Source organism: Cucurbita maxima, unplaced genomic scaffold, assembly GCF_002738345.1.
Source record: "Cucurbita maxima cultivar Rimu unplaced genomic scaffold, Cmax_1.0 Cma_Scf00006, whole genome shotgun sequence".
Classification (NCBI taxonomy): domain Eukaryota; kingdom Viridiplantae; phylum Streptophyta; class Magnoliopsida; order Cucurbitales; family Cucurbitaceae; genus Cucurbita; species Cucurbita maxima.
In genome coordinates this window covers 640,947-650,799 of record NW_019272022.1, presented here as the reverse complement: position 1 = coordinate 650,799, position 9,853 = coordinate 640,947, and the positions used below count along the sequence as shown (strand labels likewise).

The 9,853-nt window shown below is 33.8% G+C and overlaps 1 long non-coding RNA gene across 1 annotated transcript in view; it reads left to right on the top strand.

Moving 5' to 3' along the window:
- Positions 1-265: 265 nt before the first annotated feature.
- LOC111480735 overlaps positions 266-9,853 on the top strand; it is a 16,199-nt gene continuing 6,611 nt past the window's right edge. The window contains exon 1 of the long non-coding RNA XR_002717910.1: positions 266-280. This is a non-coding gene — a long non-coding RNA (uncharacterized LOC111480735). The remainder of the gene's footprint in view (positions 281-9,853) is intronic.

The following is a 9,853-nucleotide window of genomic DNA, read 5'->3' as shown; positions in this document are numbered from 1 at the left end:
ATTTTTATTTTCTTCCAACAACTCCCCATCAAACAATTTCCTCTCACCGAAAATGATTTCACTTGCCGATTATCCTTGCCGATTGTCGATAAACAACAGTCTAATTATTCAGAATTAGATTTCGAATTAAATCTCTTGTTCCCTTGCCCAGTTATTTAGATTTTTGGTTATGATGTTAGGTTGTAGAAAAATAAATGAGACAAATACAGAACAAATACAAAATAAATAAATGATGTTATGATGTTGGTTATGATGTTATTTAGATTTTTGGTTATGATGTGTAATATCTGTGAATTTTAAATGTTAACAAAAATAATTGAAGAAAAAAAATACAAATAAGATAAAAAAAGATTTGGAAAGAATAATTAATGAAGGAAAGAAAAGAGGAAATACACAGAGACCAAAATACCAAACAAAAAAAAAGAAATATATAAGAAGAGAAAAATAAAAGGAAAAAATTGGGAGTAAGAATCGACTATGATTAAGTAAGAATTGATTTAAAAAAATTGGTCATAGAGCACACAAACAATAAGAAAGTAGCTACTCAAAATAAAAAAATAGAAAATGAAATCTTTAAAATATATAAAATATATATATATAGATGTATATTATAACGTTCGAAGACTTTATTCATGCAGAGTCTTTAATGCTCGCATGAAGTCTAGCACATGAACCATTGTAAGAGTTAGAGAATTTAACGTGAAATTGATGTCATGGATTCATATAGGTTGGCTTGAATACAAAGGGAAAAAATCGAACTTTATTAAAGATAAATTGGTGACACCAGTATAAGCTAATCAAGTGAGTGACCTTACTAAAGGATAGGCTAAAGATTGTTTGAATTATGATGATGTATGAGTATGACGTTCTATTGTGATGTATGTTAAGTGTACGTTATTTATGTTTCAATGCATGATGTACCTATTATATCTAATGCACTTAAGTGTTCTATTGTGACATCATGACGATGTTATTAACATGATGTTTTTCATGTTGAGCATGCCTTATGATGTTGTTTGCCATATTGCATCATGTCGTTAGATTGACATAGGACACAACCTGTAACGACCCAAAATTTTCTACTTAATTTAAGGTCGCTACTGTATACGTACCATAAACATTGAATGCGGAGGACTTCATTAAAATTCCATAAAACATAATCTTTATCTTAAAACATAGCCATGACTTGCGTGTTTCAAAAAAATCTTTAAAACGACACAACAAAAGACTAAATGAAATGAATAAGAGTTTAAGTTAAAAACATCCTATTCTAGCTTAAGTTTAAGAAAATAAATACCACTATCCTACGCATGTGCCATGGTCTCGAGTTGCGATGCTGTCGTCAGCCGTACAGGAATGTCTTGCCTTAACCTGAAAAATGTAGTAGCATATGACTTGAGTATTTTAAGAAATACTCAGTAAGTGACCCCACTATTGGGGTTAAATGCAACAATCACATGCAATGAAATGATAGGACCTATCTTTCGTTTCGTTTTGTTTTCCCTACGGTGCTGTTCTAATAGGTAAACTTTGGACGTGTACCATTACTCTACACACAGTCCATACATGCGAGTATGGGTTCACCAACTAGTTTGCACTCCACTGGGCCACTTTCCTTATCCGGTGGGCATACTCTAGGAGCCCCTTATGCCGGAATCCGTTAGAACTAGTAACCGTCACGGCAGCGCTATGCAAAGCATAACGATCGTTGTCCTGCCATTGGATGTACGCGTCCGTACCCTTGTGATGGGTTAGGGGTCTGGCCTCAAATGCATGAGCACACATAATGCATGAGGTCCCAAAACTTTTCCATTTTCATTATCCTTTAACACAACCCCGCTAGCATTATGTACATATCATATCATTTTTCATATCGTTTCAGATAACGTTCATCATTCATATCATATCGTTTCTCATTCTTCCGTTCTCAAATCATACATAATTCTAACGGGGTTATATTTCATGCCATTTATCGTAATTTCATGTCATTCATATCATGCTGTATACACACAATTTAAGAGACCTAACATAACGTTCTATGCTTTTAACATAACATTTCATCATATACACATCATACCATGACATATTGCATTACAATGTATCATATAATAAACAAGTTGTAACGTAAACACTTCGTAGTCATATCGTTCTCTAACTTATCATAGCCTTAAGGTTCTTATACCTATCACAGACATATCATTACGTGAACGTACCTTAGTCATATCATCACAAGAACTTAACCTAACGCTATCGTTCTATCAATCCTAACGCTATCATTCTATCAATCTATCACAAACCTATCCCTTTCTACTCGTAACCTAACCGTATTCTTTCATCAATGTCTCTTATCCATATCACTTCGGTATGTAACCTAACCTTAACGTTTCATAAACGTATTTTTCTCATATCGTTACATTTCGTTTTGTGCATCCTTCTTGTATCCTATTTCAAACATATCCTTGAACACATCGTACCGTACTTATTATCATACAATTCGCAAATTATAACATATACATAACATATAGAAAACATATCGATCCACAGACAATTCACGCATATCAATATATATGACAAGTGCAGAACCACAGGGCACGTGTCAACATCAAATATAACCAATAGTAAGGTCACTTACCTGGTTAGCTTAGGTTGATGTTCCATCGTTATCCTTAATGAAAGTCCATTGAACTCCAAGTCAACCTATGTGAGCCCATGACATTAGTTTCAAGTTTGAATTTCTATAAAATTATTTTTCTAATTTATGTTGATCCATGTGTTATACTTTATGCGAACGCTAGATTCTTTGCCTGAGTTAGGTCTTGAAATATTTATATATGTTTGTTATAGTATTATTTTCATACAAACCATTTAATACCCATTACAATTTTTCAGATATTCTATTTTCTCTTACGGTGTTTAATACCTTTAAACATTTTTCAGATAATTTCAATTATATTCACAATCTTCCCTCCCTGTCTCTTACTGTGTTTCCTTTTTTTAATTATCCCTCTCTGTCTCACTATGACTTTTAATATCATTAAATAAAATAAAATGAAACTACTAACCTCTTCAAATGCAATATCTCTTTCTAGCAAAAATATCTTACTAAAAAAACTAAATCGAATTTTTTTTTTGTGTTTGTTTTTGCAAGAGTGAAGAAATTCTGATATGTTAAATCTGTTTAAACCTTTCTTTTTATTTTTGTTTGTTACCTTTCCAATTACTTTACCAATTACTTTTTTTTTTTTTTTGTTATTCATCATGAGATATATTTCTAACAGATAAATTGCTAAATAAAACTAAATAATTGGATAGAGAAGAGGAGATTTTAGATATAAATTACAGATAAATCTCAAATCTCTCTCCCATGTAAATCTTGATCATCTCTATAAACCCATCTCCTATAAATTTGATGTGAGAATCTAACATTTTTCATTTCTTTTTCATTTTGCAGGAATTGTGAGGTGTGTTAAAGGAGAGATTATTGGGGAAGTGACTACTGTTAGTGGAGAGAAACAAGGGAATAACTGTTTTTATTTACTTATTTATTAAATTTTTTTTACATAATAATAATTTTGTTTATAATAATTTTTATTTGTTTATTTCTTTATTGATTGGGTTGTTACACAACCCTAACAGCGTGAAAATGATATTAATATAAATATCCACGAGTATGTTTTATCTAGAGTAACAAAGAGATGAGACTAGAGGGTTGTGTCAGACGAGACATTATGATAGATTTAGAGGGACCTCATGCATATTGTATGTTCATAAGCATAGGGTTACTTCCCCTAGAGATGATGAGTGCGGACGCGCACTGTATGATGAGCGCGAATGCGCACAGGTGTAAATGCACACAGATGAGGGTGTTCATGAGAAGCATGATACTATGGAGTTCCGTTGACCTCTGGACGTCGCTACAGATTAGCTTGACCAGAGGGTCCAGGGGGTGTGCGAGCGCTCTAGGGATTCACACTCGCATGTGTGAGTCGTGTGTAAGGAAGTACTACACATCCAATTTGTCCGAGACTAGAGGCCACCCCTAAGATGATTAGAGATAGGTTCCTAAATCATGATTGCATGTGTTTGCATTTGTATAGCCCCCTATAGTGGGGCCACTTACTGAGTATTCTTTGAAATACTCAGGTCGTGTGCCACATCATTTTTCAGGTCAAAGCAAGGCGCACTTGTATAGAGGACGGTGGCATCGCGAATAGAGACTATGACACGTGCATAGGGTAGATTCATATTTAAATTTCTAGTCTTGAGTTAGAATAAGTTGTTTTGCATTGCATTGTTTTAAATTATTTTGTATTTGTTTTTTTTTTTTTTCTCTAAATTTCAGTATTTCATATTTAAACATGTAAGACCATGACTATGTTTTCCAGAGAAAATGTTTTAAACATTTTTTGAAGTTTATGTTACAAATTATGTTCATGTAAGAGTTATATTTCCACATTATAGATGAGCATGAGACATTAGTAGGGACTCTAAGTATGTGAAAATTTAGGGTCGTTACACTACAAAATGATATCCCATTACAAATGGGAAATGGGTTTGGAATACAATTACAAATCAAAATATAAATGGCTTAAAATATAGAAACAGACTAAACTTTGAGACGACCCCCTCTATGATTGTGCAACTCCCAAATGCTCCTTCACCTCAACAGTTAGCCTGCAAACACCTGAAAAAGAAAAGATAAAGGGGAGCTCAGATAAATGACAACAAGAGTTATCACAACTCGATTTTTTAGGCTTCAAACCAGAGATTGTGACTAAAAAGACTAGACCAAAAACAAATAAAAAGAAATATAGAATAAAATAAATGATAAAAAATGGGGTAAATTTTAAATCAAAATGAAGACCAACAAATAACATCATAATCAAATTGAGAATGTTTGCATAATCCATCCTACCTAAATGTAGTGTGAAAGATATCTATTTATAATTAAATGAATTAGAAGGATAAGGAAATAGTAATAAATGGAAAGCTACCTAATTGCAAGAAGACAAATATTAGATATTTTCCTATAATAAAATATCAAATATGATATATATAGTAAACTATAATGGAGTATTACTTCACACAAATACAAAATGAAATCTCATTGCAAGAAGTGTTGTTCAATTTATTACAAAGGGGAAATGGGTTTGGGATACAATTATAAATAAAAATATAAATAGCTTAAAATATAGAAACATATTGAAACTTTGAAACGACCCCTCTATGATTGTGTAGCATTCAAATGCTCCTCCACCTCAACCACGAGCCTGTGAACACCTAAAAAGAAAAGGGAAAGGGATGAGTATAAAAATATTTAGTAAACAACTTGTAGGTTCTCATCGCATTCTTAACCTAGTAAGCTACCACTCACTTTTCATTGAGCTCTACGAAGTTCAGACTTAATTCTAAGCGGTTCTCTTACTTGTCATAGACCAGGGGTAGAAGCTATTCATTAGGCTCTAGCACTGCAAATTTCTTTGATGATGAATCTCATTTTAGGGTGAATTGTCATGATCTGATTTTCGAAGTTTCGAGAAATCGAACCACAAAGAATAGAAGAAAAGGGAAATTAAAAAAGAATAAAGATAAAAATAAACACAAACTAATCAAAATACGGTAAAATTGCGTGTAATTTAAATTCAATAATACCATTAACAAAATCTAAAACATTAGGGATACAAAACAGGTATTGTTCCCATTATTTACAAACGTAGAACGGGTGCGGGAAAGTTAATAGGAATGACAAACCAAAACAAGATACAAAATAGACCCCCTGGGTTGACACCTTTGAGACATAGCAACTCCCGAGCATCTCTCCACCTTGACCAGTATCTAGAAAAAAAAAAAAAAAAAAGAGAAAGGGTTGAGTATAAAATACTCAGTAAGCAGCCTACTTAGAGGTTTTCATTGCATCTTAACCTCATATGCTTCCACAAGCTTGCCATAGGATCCTGTGAAGTTCGGCCTAGTTCAGGTATCCCCTGAATGTTACCTCACACAAAGTGGTGTCTTGTAAGATCCCACATTGGTTGGAGAGGGGAACAAAACGTTCCTTATAAGGGTGTGGAAACCTCTCGCTAGTAAATGTGTTTTAAAATTGTAAGACTGACAGCGATATGTGACAAACTAAAGCGGACAATATCTGCTAGCAGGGGGCTTGAACTGTTACAAATGATATCAAAGCTAGACACTAGGTGGTGTGTGAGTGAGGACGCTGGTCCCCAAGGAATGAATTGTGAGACCCCACATTGGTTGGAGAGGGTAATGAGCATTTCTTATAAGGGTGTGAAAACCTCTTCCTAGAATATGCGTTCTAAAACTGTGAAGTTGACAGACAGCTAAAGTAGACAATATCTGCTAACGATGTACTTGAATTGTTACATCCTAAGTATGCCAACATAATTATTATAGAAGACGGAGTTAGAGAGTCAGAGATGTATGATGAATTATCATAGAATTCGGCTCCGCAAAAGGCAATGGAGAGAAATTATAGCCTAGGAAATGTCAAACCTTTCTCTTGCAAGTTGGTTTACAAAATAAAGTGTCAACCAAATGGATCAATCAAGGGATACAAGGCTCAACTCGTAGCTTGAGGGTTATCTCAACAATTTGGACTAGATTATGATGAAACGTTTAGTCCAATGACGAAAATCACTACTATACGGGTTCTACTAGCACTCGTGACAATAAATATTGGAAACTATGACAGATTGTTGTGAAGAGTCTTCACTTGCAAGAAATGTTAGATTCGTAGATGTACACGAACCAAACAAGAGGATTTGAGAATGTAGTGAATCCTAATCACATATGCAAGCTTAGAAAACCTCTTTATGGATTGAAGCAAGCATCAAGTGCTTGGTATGGTAGATTGTTAAATTTCTTACTCAAAGTTGTTATTGAGTTGTGCATGCATACTCAAGTCCGTTCATCAAGTAAAGAGAAAGAAAATTCGCATATGTGTTGGTTTATTTGGATGATTTGATCATCACTAGGAACGACGAAAAGAAAAATTCATCAAACAAGAGAAAATCTATCAGTGTGCCTTCAAATGAAAGAGTTAGAGGAGCTTAAATAGTTCTTGGCTATAGAAGTTAATTACATAGATGAAGGATTGTTTCTCTGCCATAGAAGTATACAAAAGATATGCTTCAGAAGTTTGACATGCTGGAGTGCAAGCAAATTTCAATACCATTGGAGCCAAATGCAAAGATCTGTGTACATAGAGAAAAAGAGTTAAACAATGAAATGGTATACCGATAACTAGTAGGTAGTTTTATCTAACTAACTTTAACCCAACCTCACATTCTTATGCAATTGGAGTCATGAGTCATTTCATGCAAAATTTAAAGATACCTCATTTGGTTGCAACTCGATGGATCTTGAGATATGTCAAAGATATAATAGATTATGGTCTTTTATACAAAAGAAGCAAAGACTGCAAGCCAGTTGGATGCTGTGATGCTTATTATGTAGGAGACCACAATACCCGAATATCAACCATTGTTAACTACAGAAGCGAGGTCTAGAGCTGCAGCTGGAGCAGCTAAAAAAAGTACGTGACTGGTACTCTTAATGGAGAATTTGCATCAGAAAGTTGATTATCTGGTACCACTTCATTGGGATGACCAATCGTCCGCTAGCAAAAATTCAAATGTTTCCATATGGTCTACACTTTCTAGTCTATACTATAAATACCCTCCACCACATTAAATTTTTCACCGGAAGCAATCCCAAACAAAGTAAAATATAGTATGTGCTATAAAGTGTCTTGCAATCTCTTCTTGATTGGTCTTAATAGAAAGTGAGTGTTTCCCACAAAGAGTTGTGTTCAACATATCAAACATTACCTATTCACTTTGCGAGATTCTTTCAAATTTGTGATACTTCATGTCCTTGATTTGGATAAGGTTTTGAGATTTGAGTTTTATATCTAATGGCCTGACAATCCCTTATATCCCCGGCAACATGGACATGTTACTCACTTCTCGCTTGTAAGAATAAAAACTATCCTCATAGACCAACATGGGTCCTTACAACATTAACTTCCTCACACACATGCTTCCTATGAAAATTTCTAAAACTTCACCTAAAATAAGGTTGTTCCAAGCAAAACAAGCAAGGTTTGGAGTTTTTATAGTTAAGCTACCTAAAAGAAAGGAGCATGTTGGTATTGGTAATAACTTTCACTTATTTTAAGTCATTTTTAGTCATCCTATCATTAGGTGTCAAGATCACTCTCATTTAGAATTGTTCCATGTTCATTCATGTATCCTCTTTTTCCTCTTTTACTCAAGTGCCCCAAAGTTTTTATTATTAAATTAATTTAATGTATGCAAATACGTGGTGGGCTCAATAGTTGGTGAGAAAATGATTCACCAACCAAAACTAATGTGTTGTTTTGTCAAAAGCCTTGTAGCCAAATACCACCCATCTAATTGGTTAATCTAAGTATTCTAGAAGATGTACTATGAATGTTCTTCTCCTAACATCTGTATGAATTTTTTGTGTATAGAATAGTGGCCAACTATGACAACTTTCATCCGATCATGGAGCATCGGTGAAAAGGAGAAATTTTTAATTATTGTTTTAATTGAAAATATAGTTATGTAGTTAAAGAACTTTTAAAATGATCGAGGATAATGTTTTAGTACAATGTAAAAGTGTTTAAAAATTTATGATATTAGGGCGTACACGGTCTGGATTGGGTTGAGGTAAACAGTCCAAAAGTACGGATTTTTTTGGATGGGTAGCCCAACCAAACGCAAAAAATTTCACAACCCAACTCAATCTAAACCTTTAATTATAGGTTGAGTTGGGTTGTTACAAAAAAAAATCTAAAAAGCAGAGGAATTCATTATGATAGGGTTTCTTAAACTATCCAAATTAGAGAATAATATAACCAAGTACCTTTTTCCCTTTTTTTCTGAAGTTAAGAAACTCAGAAGGAGAGAAGTAGTCGAGCATATTGAGACCAACGAAGAGACGGAAATGAGCACATTGAGACTGACAACGCGAGACTTAGAGAGGGAGACAGAGACCGAGATAACTCAGAGAGGAAGACCAAGAAAGACAAAATAAAAAAGAAACCAAGAGACTCAGAGAGGGAGACCGACTAGTTTGAGCTTTGTAGGTGCTAGACTCTGTTAGGTTGAATGATAGTGTGACCTATATGGGTCACGACCTCATGTATTTATAGATGTGTATAATGAGAATTACACGGTAACAAACCATGAAACTATAGATTTGGTAACAAACCATGAAACCATAGATTTGGTAACAAACCATGAAACCATACATTTGGTAACAAACCATGAAACCATACATTTAACAAACCGTAAACCATAGATCTGGTAACAAACCGTAAACCATAGATCTGGTAACAAACCGTAAACCATAGATCTGGTAACAAACCGTAAACCATAGATTTTGCAACAAACCAGGAAACCATAGATCTGGTAACAAATCAAGAAACCAACAAACCATGAAACCATAGATCTGGTAACAAACCAAGAAACCAACAAACCATGAAACCATAGACCTGGTAACAAACCAGTAAACCATAGATTTGGCAACAAACCATCAAACCATAGATCTGGTAACAAACCAGGAAACCATAGATCTGGTAACATGGCAAGGATGGTATTCAAAAAATACGTCATTATCACGAGAAAATTTATGAACGGAAAGAAGATGTTTGAAAATTTTAGGCACATGCAAAATATTACGCAATGCAAGAGAACGAGCAGTGGTATTAATTAAAGAATGACCAGTATGCAAAAAAAAAAAAAAAAAAAAAAAAAAAAAAAAAAAAAAAAAAAAAAAAAAAAAAAAAAAAAAAAAAAAAAAAAAA